The sequence below is a fragment of the Dermacentor andersoni genome, chromosome 2 (assembly GCF_023375885.2).
Source record: "Dermacentor andersoni chromosome 2, qqDerAnde1_hic_scaffold, whole genome shotgun sequence".
Taxonomy (NCBI): Eukaryota; Metazoa; Arthropoda; class Arachnida; order Ixodida; family Ixodidae; genus Dermacentor; species Dermacentor andersoni.
Window position 1 is genome coordinate 213,352,116 of NC_092815.1, and position 13,969 is coordinate 213,366,084.

Genomic DNA, 13,969 nt, shown 5'->3' on the forward strand with positions numbered 1-13,969 from the left:
TGCACAGTGGGAATGCATAGCAAAAATAGGAACTTTGTTTTTGAGAAAGTGTTTAGTGCGTGCTGTTTGCGCGAAAGGCTCGACCTACTCTTGGCGCAGTTCATCGGAAATGACAGTGCCAGCCTGAGCAAGTGAGTACTCAGTTATTATTTTTCTCGATATGATTCGTGTATTGCATCAGTATTAAATGTAGCGTCTTTTAAAGGCGTAGACGAAACGTGAAGGCGCGCAAACGTTAAGTCAGGTAGGCGAGAACATCGTATTGTTCGATGTTTCGACGCACTGGCGGACGCGGCCAACGCCCTCAGACACACGCGGCGTCTAATGGTCCTCGCCTGCGCGCCGATAACGTCGGTCTATATACGCACCTCAACAGGGGCGTTTCACGTTTGTCCGCGCTGTTTGCGCGCTTTGATTTGTTCTCTTATCACCGTGCTCTGCCCGAGCCGCTGGCTCGAGTGACTCGGCGCGGTGGTTCGTTGTGCGCCCCGGCCAAATGTGCTGCAGTGCGAGCATGAGCGCAGGGTTTTAGGAAAGCAAGCGATATGGCCTGCCCACGTAGCCACTTGCTTTATGTCTGTTATATATATCTGTTGAGAGAAGGAAGATTGCGCATTATATATTAGGAAAAATTCCGCGCAACGTTTTACCTCTGCTGTTCATGCTTTGTGGTGTCCGAATTGCGGTGAAGTATATACGTCAAGTAAGCGCACAATTTGAAATTGTTGCTTAATAGTTGTCAACGTGTGCAATCATGTTTACACCCGTGAGCAAAAGTACAGGGACCACAGGCTCGCCTGAAAAAAAATAATAACTGAATTTATTCGTAATTCAGGCGCGCAAACCAAAATCAGAGATTGCATTGGAAAGTTTGCATTGCCAAGTAAGGGCTGCAGTCGTGAATTCCAAGTCACATCTTTAGCCGTAAATTAAAGCGGATTTATGGCGGAATTTCTAGTTGATGTACTTGATGTTGATGTAAGCATCTTGAGCTGGAATATATCTGGCTGGGTTAAGCTACGGCAGCCACACTAGAGCTGATGTACTCCTGGGACATGGGATGGCTTATCGATAGAGCACGCATCTGATGAAGCGGCGTGTAGAAAAACATTTAGGTTAAAGCAGACTTTACCAGAAGGCGCGCACGACACAGAGATAAGCTGTATGTAGTTACAATCGTGAGAATACATGCGGCATACGGTTACACCCCAGATGCACTAAACAGGATATCCGCTGCACATACTTAAACTAATTTATTGTATAATGGATTTATAATCCGCAGCTTTCCGGCCACTTGGTGGCGTGCAGAGGCGAACAGTGAGCTTTCGCAACATAAGTTTTGATTTTCCCCCACGTATAACACATGACTATGTTACCTTTTAGGTCGGGTACCGAAGAAGAGTACGAGGAGAAAGAACGACTCCTTGAGGAGATTTGGACGCTCGCGAGGGAGTACGGATACAAAACCAGAAGCCGCAAGACACAGTCGGTTGCGGCTTAGAGAAGTTTTGCTACAACAGTCCGTGACAGCGCAGCAGCTACGGTGGCACCACCAGTGCTGTTAAGCATAAATTCAGGTATGTAGTGGTGCGTAGCACAGCTGCTGTCCATAAATCATTGCTATGTACTCTACAATGAAGCAATATTTTAGATTACAATATGTGCGTGTTCACATACAGAAATGTGTTCATGCTCTTATATTTTTTTGAATTTTTTTTTGAGAAACACAAAATATTTCTTCTTGCTCCTGTGTTCGCTTTCTTATTGTGCGTGCGCTCGTTTTGTTGCATCGCGTTGTACAGCGATGTATGTTTGTACCACTCCTGCCTTGGCTACCAAATGGCGGCTGGCGGTATTGAATAAAAAAAATAGGAAATTTTTTTATAACCACTTAGATTCTCACTTGATTTGTGCTATGGCATGTTGGGTCATATAATGTAGACACTGCTTCAGGAAATCCCTTAGGACAGGTTTTCCAGCAAAGCAGGGTCATTTTTGTCCATGCTGCATTGTAGACGATAGCTCGCGCTCCATAACTAATTACTGCGCTAATCACAGAGAGAGTGCGTTATTGTGAAGAGGAAGAGGCGCTACAATTAAACAATGATGTATGAATCATGGGAACAGCGACATATCTAAAGGAGAAGCGCATTCAACAGCAAATTTTGTTTGTTGCTGCGTCGCGTTCTTTCATAGCACAGCTTTCCAACCATTCGTACGTGCTTGATGTCACCTTTTGTATAAAGTACTGGGAGAAGCGAATGTGCAGAGAAGAAATCACTGACGAAGAGGCGGTCTCAAAGAGGACAATTTGCTCAGAGCCTATCAAGCATTCTTCATGAGTCATGTTATCTACATCGCACCGTACCTTAATTGGGGTAAAGCGGAAAAGGCCAAGCTCGACTCCCTAATCAGAACCGGCCTCAAGCGTGTGCTCGGCCTTCCGCAGTCCACAAGCACTGAGAAGCTGCTGGAGCTAGGACTCCATAACACCATCGATGAGCTAATAGAAGCTCACACAGCGGGTCAAATAATGAGACTTTCATCCACTAAGCCAGGGATCAAGATCTTAGAAGAAGCGGGAATCCAACCAAGACATGAACCGGCGACCAAAGTTAGCTTGATCCGGGAAACCAGAAATCGCATCATGGTTGAGCCCGTTCCGCGAAACATCCACCCAGTGCATAACGAGGGTAGGAGATTAGCGAGAGCCAAGTCCATCCTTAAAAAGATAAATCAGAAGAAACTAGATGCCCTCTTTGTCGATGCTGCCAGATATGACAGTGGGGATAAGTTCGCTGTCTCCGTGGTAGACGCGGCAGGCAACCTGATCAATGCAGCCTCTGTTTATACGAAGTTTGCCCATGTGGCGGAGGAAGCGGCGATCGCTCTGGCTTTTCACAGCTCAAAAGTTCCCGCTATCATCTTCTCGGACTCGCGCACGGCGGTTAGATCCTTCTCGTCCGCTCTCGTATCTGAACAGGCGAACAGTATTTTGCTTAAAGCACTTCAAAAGACTAGGGCGAGCAGCGAAGGATACCACATCTCGTGGTTCCCAGCCCATCTAGATAGCTCAGTTAACGCGCTTGGATGTAATCCTAACGAGCAGGCCCACCGGAGAGCACGTGATTTCACGTACCGCGCTGTCGCGTATAGCCAGGCTCGTAACGAGGTCAACATCCACAACGATCCATTATGTACTTTCCATGAAATTGTTTCCCATTATCAACTGGGCAGGAGGACATTTCCACCCGCTCACCCTAAATTGAACAAACCTCAGGCTAGCACACTCAGACTTCTGCAAACCCGTTCGTATCCCTCTCCTCGGTCTCTTAACAGGATAGATCCAGCCCACTCACAGTCGTGCCCGAAATGTGGTCATGACTCATGCTCTTTTGAACACATGCTCTGGCTGTGCCCAGCCCTTAACGCCTCTCCACCCATCACGAAAGAACAATGGTAGGAATCGCTCAAGAGCAGCAACCTCCACATGCAACTCCAGGCTGTCCAGAGGGCCCACGACATTGCGGCGGAACTTCATCTCCCGGTCCCATCGTGGGTGGCGCCACCGACTTGATCTTCGGGAGCCTTCGGTTTTAGCTCCCCAAGATCTCAGTCCCTCAGGACTCAAATAAAGTTCTTGTCATGTCATGTCATGTTCATTTCGGCCTCACTGTACAAGGAATGTTCAATATGCGCAACACTTGTGAGACGGCACGCACAAAACATCCCTCTCTCTTCCACATAACGCAGAGCCACTCAATGCTGATGGGACCTTTGACGACACAGTTGACAGTGCCACGGAACTGTTGGAGAGAGTGGCACGTGGCACAGACACAATGGAAGCGCAAGGTTCCTCTGCAAGCAGCGACGAGATCCAGCGCACCCAGCGACCAAGGTTGCCGAGCCCAGGCGCGTTAAGACACAATGAGGACGACGGGACTGAGACAGGAGCTGTGATAGTTGCGCCTAGTAAGTGAATTGTTGCTCTTCATTAAATTATTCATGAGCATTGGTTGCCTAAGTAAACAAAATTTACTCATACATATTTACAGTATATACTTTTTGCCTAAACCTCACGAAGACACCGCATTAACATTATGGTGAGCTCACTCGAACTGTGCTCGCAAGAACGTGCAGCAGGCAGGCTCACTTGCTTTATGAAGCATAAGTCACTCAGGTAGGCTTACAAAGGATAATCGACTCACGAGCCCAAGCTTACTCGCACAGACACACGGTGATTTCGGTTCACATGACGCAGAATGGCACGTCCGTAACCACAAATCGGAATCTCCAGCTCACAGTAAACGAGCTTGCTCACTTAGGTGCCACGTCTGTGCATAAAAGTGTCAAATCAGCGGGACGCATTCGCGAACTACAGGCGGAACACGTTAGTGTTTGTTGTAGGAGGACTGGCAGAAATGTTGAGTATTGTATTATTACAAGTTGCTTTAGTAATGTCTTGATTCGTAGTAATTAACAGGCTATACATATTGAACCACCTGCACAAGTTGATAGCAAGTTTCCTTATCCTTGCAAATTCGTTGTACAGTCAACAGCAAAAGATTGCGGGATGCGCGAGCGCGTGGCAAAACGACCCTCCTCCCCTTCTAGCGCTGACCCCTGGTGTTTAGACCGTACATAAACTCTTTATGCACCAGTCCTCACACATGTTTGTCTCTTGCAGTAACTTGCCACCATGTGCACACATGCTTGCAGGTCGTCTCTTGAACTCAAACAGCTAATGTACTAGCATAACCGAGGCCACTGTGGCACGTTATAAATTTGCACAAGCTTTCATTCATTGGAACTCGCTAACATGACTGTCCAGTTCAGCACATTCAAGTTTAACCACAGAGACTCACTGGAGCTCTCTAACAGGCAAAGTCATCGTGGCTCTGAGTTTGAGCGGGTACACTCAGGATTATTTATTTATTTATTTATTTATTTACATATACGGCCATCTTGCATAGCAAGATATTGCAGGAGTGAGTGCATACGTATGTCAATCAATTGAAGAAATACATTTGAGTGGCAAAAAGAAAACAAACAATAGAAAGAACAATATCAGGAATAGCTAGTTGATTAATGAACATGATTAGGTAATAGGTTGGCAAATACATCACTTGGTAACTCGCGCAAGGACCCCTCAAGGCCATTCCAAATCACAATTGTATGCGGAAAAAAGGAAAACCTAAAACAATCAATCATTGCATTTAAAGGAACAATGTTAAGATGATGACTTCTTCTGGTGGGCCGAGAAGAAGGGTTAGTGAAAACAATAGGTGCATTGACATAAGTTTTCCCATGAGCAATTTTATGTAGCAGAATAACAAGGTCACAAGTACGTCTATGGGCGAGTGGCTTTAGTAGTAGCTTGCTCGCGTGTGATGTCGGTGAGAAATGGCGGTCATAACGATTATATATAAACCGTATGGCCTTTTTCTGAATAGACTCAAGCATGTCTATGTCTTTGGAAAGATGTGGCGACCACACTACCGACGCGTATTCAAGTAGAGGCCCTATTAGTGATCTGTATGCTGTTAATTTACATTCTTTAGTTGCATCTCGTAAGTTTCTTTTAAGAAATCCCAGTTTTCTCAACGCCTTGTTGGTTATACAGCTAATGTGAGCATGCCATTTTAGATCAGGGGAGAAAGTAACACCAAGGTATTTAAACGTGTGGACGCTTGCAAGCTTGTGCGCTTCATTAAAATATGTAAATTGTAATGGTTGTTTTTTTATTCGAAAAAGTCATTGATACGGTTTTCTTAAAATTAAGTGACATTTGCCATGTTCTGCTCCATTCGCAAAAACGGGTGAAGACTTCATTCAGCTCTAACTGATCATGATTACTACTTATAGTAGAATAAAGGACGCAGTCATCAGCATATAGTCTTATTTTGACAGAAGTGCCCGCGGTTACTTCAACGACATCATTTACATAGACTACAAACAGCAAAGGACCCAAGACAGACCCCTGTGGAACACCGGATGTTACATTGACACGAGATGAGTGAACATTGTTATATGCAACAAACTGGGTTCTTGTACTTAGGTAGTCCTGTATCCAACCTAGTAATTTATAATCATGAATTATTGCCTTGAGTTTAATGAGAAGCTTTTTATGGCACACTGTCAAAAGCTTTACTGTATTCAATAAAAATGGCATCAAGTTGTCCTCTAAGGTTAAGTGTGGATGCAATATCATGGGAGAATTCTAGAAGTTGTGTTACCGTGGAGAATCCGGAACGGAAGCCATGTTGAGCATGCGAAAGAACATTATGTTCAGATAAGTACTCAATGATATATTTATGAATAATGTGTTCCAATAATTTACAAGATGTTGATATTAAAGAAATAGGTCTGTAGTTAGATATTTCCTGCTTATTACCGTCTTTGTGAATTGGAACAACCTTAGCACATTTCCAGAGTATTGGAACAGTGGATGATTCTACAGATTTCGAAAAAATTAGGGATAAGTACCGAGAGCTCCATTCAGAATATCGCCGTAAAAACATATCTGGTATATTATCTGGCCCAGTACTTTTCATAGTATCGATCTTGAGTATAAGATTATGTACACCAGCTGAAGTGATTGCCATACTAGGAAAAGGTGATGACGAAAGAGTAGTGCAGAACGTGGGGGTGCGTCCATCATCACAGGTGAACACTGATTTAAAGTAATTATTAAAAGCTTCAGTAATGTTAAGATTATCTGAGCATGGTTGATTAGCAATTATGAATGAAGGAGAGCTCTGACTTGGTGGACTGATGGTTCGCCAGAACTTTGATGGCTTGTTTTTAATGAAGTATGACAAGGTGTTATTAAAATAGAAACTTTTCGCATTTGACATAGCAGATCTTAAGTTGTTTTTAAGTGTGGTCAATAATGAAGCTTTCATTGGATTGTTTGCATAGGGTTGTTTGCGCAGACGCCTGATGCGACGAATTAGGTGTATAATTTCACGTGTGTACCAAGGGTGCTTGGGATTGCGCTTTATACACTTGGTTGGAATGTAATCAGTTATGCATTGATTGACAATTGAGTAAAAACGGTTCACTAACACGTTAACAGAGGAATGGTTTACGCAACTCGAAAACTCATCAAAAGAGCATGCGAGCAACTCAGTTATGGAGTTGTCATCAGCACGTTCAAAGTTCAATACTGTCTGATGTGAGGGGCGCTTAGGCATAGGTGCTAAATTCAAATAAACAATGACCCCCTTATGGTCCGAGAGGCCTTCAACGATAGTACTATCGTAACCATTTTGTCTAAGTTGCTCATTTATGAAGACAAGATCTAAAATTGAGCTTTCTCGGGTTGCGGAATTCACAATTTGCGTTAGATCGAAAGAAATAGACATGTTAATCAAGTAATCACAAATGGCTTTGTAACGGCCACCAGCAGATAGCGTTGGCCAATCTATGCCAGGGGTGTTGAAATCACCAGTAAGTAACATTTTACAACAGTTAAGTTTATGTTTGGTTATATAATCGGTAAGATCGGAAAAGACACTGAGATCCGTGTCAGGGGGTCGATAAACAGCTCCTACAGCCAAAGTGAATCCACAAAGCCTTATTTTGCACCATACTGATTCGCAGTTAGGAACGTCAGGCAATGCTGTAAACTCAATGTCTTGGTTTACGAAGAGTGCCACACCGCCACCGCGCCGGTCACTTCTATCTTTCCTAAGGACGCTGTAACCTGGTGGTAAAATTTCAGAATCTAAGATGTGTTCACCAAGCCACGTTTCAGTCACGCAAATCACAGAAGGATGATAAAATGCTACGAGGTGGTGAAAGTCGAATTTTGTTAAGAAGACTGCGGGCATTAACGTTTACCAGCGAGAAATTAGCATCGGAATGCAGTCAAGTTTCATGTACTGCAGAGGTTTGCTTTTTGGTTTTAATCATTGAATCACCTGATTCATTCAGTACATAGCGTACATTGTCTATCAGCAAGGAATCATAGTGCAGACGAACGGTAGATGCATTTTTCCTTTGATTTACAGAAAGTCTCCAAAGAGCTTTGCGTATCTTTCGAACCCGTTCAGAGAAGTCATCATTTATATATATATCTGTACCTTTAAGCTTTCGGGCATTCTTTAATATTGCAATCTTTGACCTGTAGTCAAAAAATTTGAAAATAGCAGGACGTGGCTTATCACCTCTACGCACCCCAAGCCTGTGCCAACGTTCAATGTCTGTACACTGAACACCAAGTTTATCAGATATCAAGTTTGTGAACGCGTCAAGTAGTTGCCCGGAGGGCTCAGAATGGGGTTCGGGTAATCCATAGACAACAAGGTTATTTCTGCGGGACCTGTTTTCAAGATCGTCAGACCGACTTTCCAGCTTCAATACCACGTTTTTAAGATGAGCGACAGTTTTTTCAAGTTCCTGAACCCGCGGAATCACTTCCGCGACTTGCAGTACTGACGTCTCAAGCCTTTTAGCCTTTCTTCAATGGAAGCAAACTTGGCTGTCCAAGAAGATATTTCGGAACGAATTTTTTCCTGCCCTGCGAGCAATTGCAATAGCGCTTCCTGTAACTTATCGGGACCAGGATTGGTCTCGACATCACCAGATAACATCAACAACATTCTACGGACAGAAAAAATAGAAAACGCTCTCATCAGTGGGCCAGGCAGCAGCACTACACATCGATCATCGCTTCTATAACAAGGAAAATTGTACTTCGGGCATACCTGAAAGACAGTGCAGACAAGTTTCAACCATGTGCTCATCGTGCCGCTGCAAGACCCACTGAAGAGCATAGCGTCCGTCCTCGGCTTTATAGCGCAGTGTAAACGACCAGGTGACGCTGTGGTAGTACTCCATGCGCAGAAGGGCTCGCCAAAGGTCAAGCCACGCAGGTCCGGTGCTTCAGTCCAACGATGATGCGATGGTTGTATCACATCCTCCGATAGGACGGTCCTGAGTAACGTTTCGAAGGATGGGCCAAAGGGATCATGCGCAGACGTAGCACATTCCTGTGGACATCTGGATTTGGTGCAAGCGGCAATCTGAAAGACAGTGCAGACAAGTTTCAACCATGTGCTCATCGTGCCGCTGCAAGACCCACTGAAGAGCATAGCGTCCGTCCTCGGCTTTATAGCGCAGTGTAAACGACCAGGTGACGCTGTGGTAGTACTCCATGCGCAGAAGGGCTCGCCAAAGGTCAAGCCACGCAGGTCCGGTGCTTCAGTCCAACGATGATGCGATGGTTGTATCACATCCTCCGATATGACGGTCCTCAGTAACGTTTCGAAGGATGGGCCAAAGGGATCATGCGCAGACGTAGCACATTCCTGGAGACATCTGGATTTGGTGCAAGCGGCAATCTGAAAGACAGTGCAGACAAGTTTCAACCATGTGCTCATCGTGCCGCTGCAAGATAAGCGACCTGCGCTCATACTTTGTTTAGTAATACTGGAGTATGCCCAATGAAAAAGTGGTGCGCTATGTTGTTTTATTGTAATGATGGCGTCTCTTTTCAAATGTGAAGGAAACAGCGCCTCTTGCTAATTTCGTGAAATCTCAAATTTTACAGGAAAGGGAAGGGCTCAAGCTGCGGCAGCAACTGCGGACCATGAGTTCCTGGAAAAAAGATGGAGACATGAAAGTGCCCTTAAGGAGAAAGAACATGACATAGAAATGGAGCGGCTCGCCATAGAAAGAATGAGAATTGAGCTTAAACATAAACGGTGGGGAAAAAAAACACGAATTGAGGCAAAGAAAGACGGAACGAAAATTGCAGCTGCGCGAGCGGAAATTTCAAACGCAATTGGATGAATCAAGCCAGAGGGAGCAGCACTTAAGGTTTTACAAGACTACTCAGCAAGCAATACATGCTATTGTAGAAACACTGGCTAATAAGCTAGGCAAGTAGACAACACAGAATACTTTTTTCCACAGTCGCCCATTAAAGGGACACTAAATGATAAATGATACAATTGAACAATATTAACAAACTGCTTATTTGCACTACAAGATAAGTTATGCTTACTGTGAGAAGACGCTTAGCAGGCCAGAAAAGGAAAAACAAAAGCCAAGTGGCAATGTTGCCTTGAAGTTCCCACAATAAGTGGCTGTGACATCGCGGATTTTGACAATTTCCTTTATTTAGTTCAATTATTCATCGCAAAAACTGGACTGCATTGCATTCTAAAGCTTTCGCTTCTAATTCCTCTTCCAATAGCGCATATTAATGGCATAGAGCTTTGAAGAATATTTCATCAGCTTAAGGTGCTGCAATTATTCCCTTCGGTGTCCCTTCAATTTATAATTTTTTTCTGTTTTGTTCACAATGTACATTTGGAAATAAAGTAAGAAGACAATTGCTCTCACAGATGGTTTATTGAACAAATGTACGTAGTAGCACCTCGAAGGTAGAGTACTTAGGGTGTTCAGCCTTTGTACTACTATTTAAAGTAAAACAAGTGTTTATGTACGTTACATTAAACTGCAATTCAATACTGTCTGGCAGGCCTCAAGTAACCCATGAGAACAGGTGGCTCGACACCAAAATAAGTAGACACTTGGTTGCCATACATGCATGCATGGCAATTAGTCAGGATAACAGCTACCCTGTACATACGTGGCACTGCCTGAAGGAAGCTTTACGATTTTTTTAAAATCTAAAAATGCAAATTTGGAAATTACCTTTCCAAATCCCCACTCAACAGCCTGCCTGACAGTACTCATTGACGTATTGAACTCCTGTTGGGCAGCTGTCAATGTTGCTCCTCCGAAGGGCTTCGTCAACAGTGGGCGGAGGGGGTAGGCTGGATCGCCATATATAACAAATTGTTTGTCCTGGACCAATGCCTCCACCTTCTCATACAGTTGGCTGTCTCGGAGTATTCCTGCAAGCACAAATAAATATCCCACACAATTCAATTTCATTCAACACATTGCACAGAATCTGATTACAAAAACTAAGTGCTCGCAGCCAAAGTGCTGGTAACGCGTTCATGATAGAAACTCGTCTTTTTTTTTTTTTTTGCGTGTGGGCACTGATTCAAGTACACACCAACCTTTCACAACCTTCGAAAAGCTTCACCACTCACCAGCATCGTGCTTTCGTCCCGGGTATGGGCCATCAGCTGGCAGATGAGTCCGTTTGGGCCCATCAATGACTGGTACTTGAGGACATGTAGTCGCTTGTGTCCGGAGAAGTACAAGCGTTGGTCTTGCGAGGGTCGGCATATGGGGCGTGCTGTACCGTCGATAAACGCCCAGCAGTTGCTCAGAGCAGCACCTTTACGATGAATAGCCTCGGGGCAAACAATTTATGGCGTGATAATTACCAGGCAATCAAGCATTTTCGTTCAAGACAATGAACAAGCTTGTGGGAACTTTTCTACGGAACGAAACGATACAAAACAAACGCGTGACTTACCTCGCTCATTGTCTCCAAGTCTGAGTGTTTTAGCCAGTGATGCATTGTCAGGTCACTGAAAAGACAACCGAACTTCTTTTCTTTGTGGTAAAGCACCTTGTTTGACAAGCTGGACACCACAGAATAGTGCCGTCCAAAACATTCTTGCAAGTCGCACAGCCTGTTCGGGCACGCGAGTCACTTCAGACACATGCACAGGGCTTCCGATGCCGAGACGCGCACTCCCTGGGCGCTTGTGACGCACTCGGATATCTGTAGGGCACGGACGAGCAGTGGAAAATCCGCTTTCGCGAAACGGAATTGTCGTCTGAAAGTCTGGCACGAGATTGAATCGAGGTTCAGGAGGCCATTTCGCGACACATACACCCTACGCGGCTGCTCTTTCTTACGCAACATGAGAGCCTCTATGTCCGTCCAACTGAGGTACGCGAGACAGTAGGGGTTCCAGAAAACGCTGGAGTACACCATGGTTGAAGAAAATCGCAACACCTACCATACGACAGGACAAAAAAAAAAAACAATCGCGAGCACTTTGCTACGAGAACGGGACGTTTTTCCGAGTGCACGTTCATAATCCGACTCGTATGCGTCTACTGTGCCGTATTCTGGCTATTAATCAGGCTAGTACATTCGAATTGGCTACTCTAGACAACAAGAGCTTTCATTTTTATACACGAGATGGCGCAGTAGGCTTACGTACGTAGCCTTTTCGCACTACTAAAAGCCCTGACGCGACACACGCTGCTGCGTGCCGCAACGCGCTTGCGTGCTGCGTTCGTATCGTCGAGACGCAGTACTAAAACTGTCTACTGTCTAGTTTTAGTACTGCGTGCGTAGCGTACGCAACGGTGTTGCGTACGTAAGATCGCTACGTTCGGCAGAGTGCGCATGTGCAGAACGCAACACGAATGGTAGGTGATGGGAACGCGGCCGCTGCGTACGCACGCATCCGGTTGTTCCGTGCGTAAGTAGGGAGCCTTGCGTGCTGCCCTGGTGGTTCTCGTTTATTCGCGAGAGCGCGAGACAAAAGCGTTTCCCAAAGTGGCCGCGTCAAAGGCGACCAACGGAAGGCTGTACTCTTCAATTGCCTACTGTTTGGCTTCGCTGCGTGAAGTGAACGCGCAGAAGCCATTCCCGGATCCTTCACGGTGGGAATGCGTAGCAAAATAGGAACTTTCTTTAGGAAGTGTTCAGTGTGTGCTGTTTGCGCGAAAGGCTCGACCTGCTTTTGGCGCAGTTCGTCGCAAATGACCGTGCCAGCCTCAGAAATCAAGTACTCGGTTTTTATTTTTCTCGATATGATTCGCGTATTTCATCTGTATTAAAAGTAGAGTCTCTTAAAGGCTTAGGTTTAGTTCGACAAAGTGGGAACGCACCCAGACGTTACATCACGTTAGCGAGGTCAACAGCGTCTAGTTCGACCGACGGTTCGACGTACTGGCGGACGCGGCCAATGCGCTCCGACACGACACGCCCGGCGTCTAACGCTGGCCCGCTTAGGCACGTAGGCATTTTGCAGTACTAAAAGCCCTAACGCGACACGCGCACCTACGTTCCGCAGAGCACTTGCGTGCTGCGTACGTATCGTCATGGTGCAGTACTAAATCTATTACCTCAACGCGCGTGAGCGATTATGTGCGACTTCCAAGAGACATGCTGCCGAACGCAAACACTGCACATGGTTTGATGCGTTCTCTTGCGAGAGAGAGAGTGAGAGTTGGTGAATGCGAAATATAGCAATTCTTCCTTTTCCTTGAACTGCTGGCAGTGTGAACTGCGTATAAGTTAACTTCGCCTGTTACACCTGGACAATTGTGTTCTGTGCGACCAATGAACTCGGTCGACCAAGCAGCACTTCAAAACAAACTGCAATTAAGCGCTCTTTCTTTGAAGCACGGCCGGCGAGTAAGCAGAAGCAGCAAGCGATGGACGGTAGAAACTCGACGATCTCCTGACGGCTGGTGCATTGGCGGAGGCACCGACATCACAAACTAAAACGTAAGGCCCAAGTTTATTTTAGCGTGCGTGTGTCGATTGTATGCATGTCACCGTGCATGCCACTGAAAAGCGTGGGTTAAGGTAGCCAGTTAGTGTTCTTTGAAAAAAACGCATTTGCCGCATAGTGAAAGAAGTCTTGAACAGTAACGCAAAGCTGATAAGACGTATAAAATGTTTGATCGACCAGCACTGTGCAGCATAATATAACACACGGGCAAACAGTTGCGATAACGAAAATGACTAATGAGCGAACATATCGTTACGGTAGTAATGGCAAGGCGCAGAAGACCAGGACTCAAGAACACAAACGACAGCGCCGGTCCTGCCGTTTGTGTTCTTCTATGCCTTTACTACTTCAAGCATGAACCAACTAGCCCAAGCAAGAGTTTTACTTGAGCATATTGTTACGGGGATGTCCGGATTATAGAAGATTATATGTACAATATACTGTTACGGGGATGTTAGTACACACCAAGAAAAAAAAGAGTATGGGATACTCCTTTCGAAGAGTCTGGACTCGCCACACTTTGACGGAGACACCCGAACTACCTTTTGGCAGAGTCC

The 13,969-nt window shown here is 45.3% G+C and overlaps 2 long non-coding RNA genes and 1 pseudogene across 2 annotated transcripts in view; 1 reads left to right on the forward strand and 2 right to left on the reverse strand.

The window, feature by feature from the left end:
* LOC140216010 (uncharacterized) overlaps positions 1-13,969 on the reverse strand; it is a 302,742-nt gene that overhangs the window by 196,250 nt on the left and 92,523 nt on the right. The window lies entirely within an intron of this gene.
* On the forward strand, positions 471-10,148 carry LOC129387147 (uncharacterized). The gene is made up of 4 exons (XR_008614436.2): positions 471-703; positions 1,384-1,577; positions 3,754-3,972; positions 9,557-10,148. It is a non-coding gene; the product is annotated as an uncharacterized lncRNA (long non-coding RNA).
* LOC140216197 (uncharacterized) lies at positions 10,476-11,981 on the reverse strand (annotated as a pseudogene).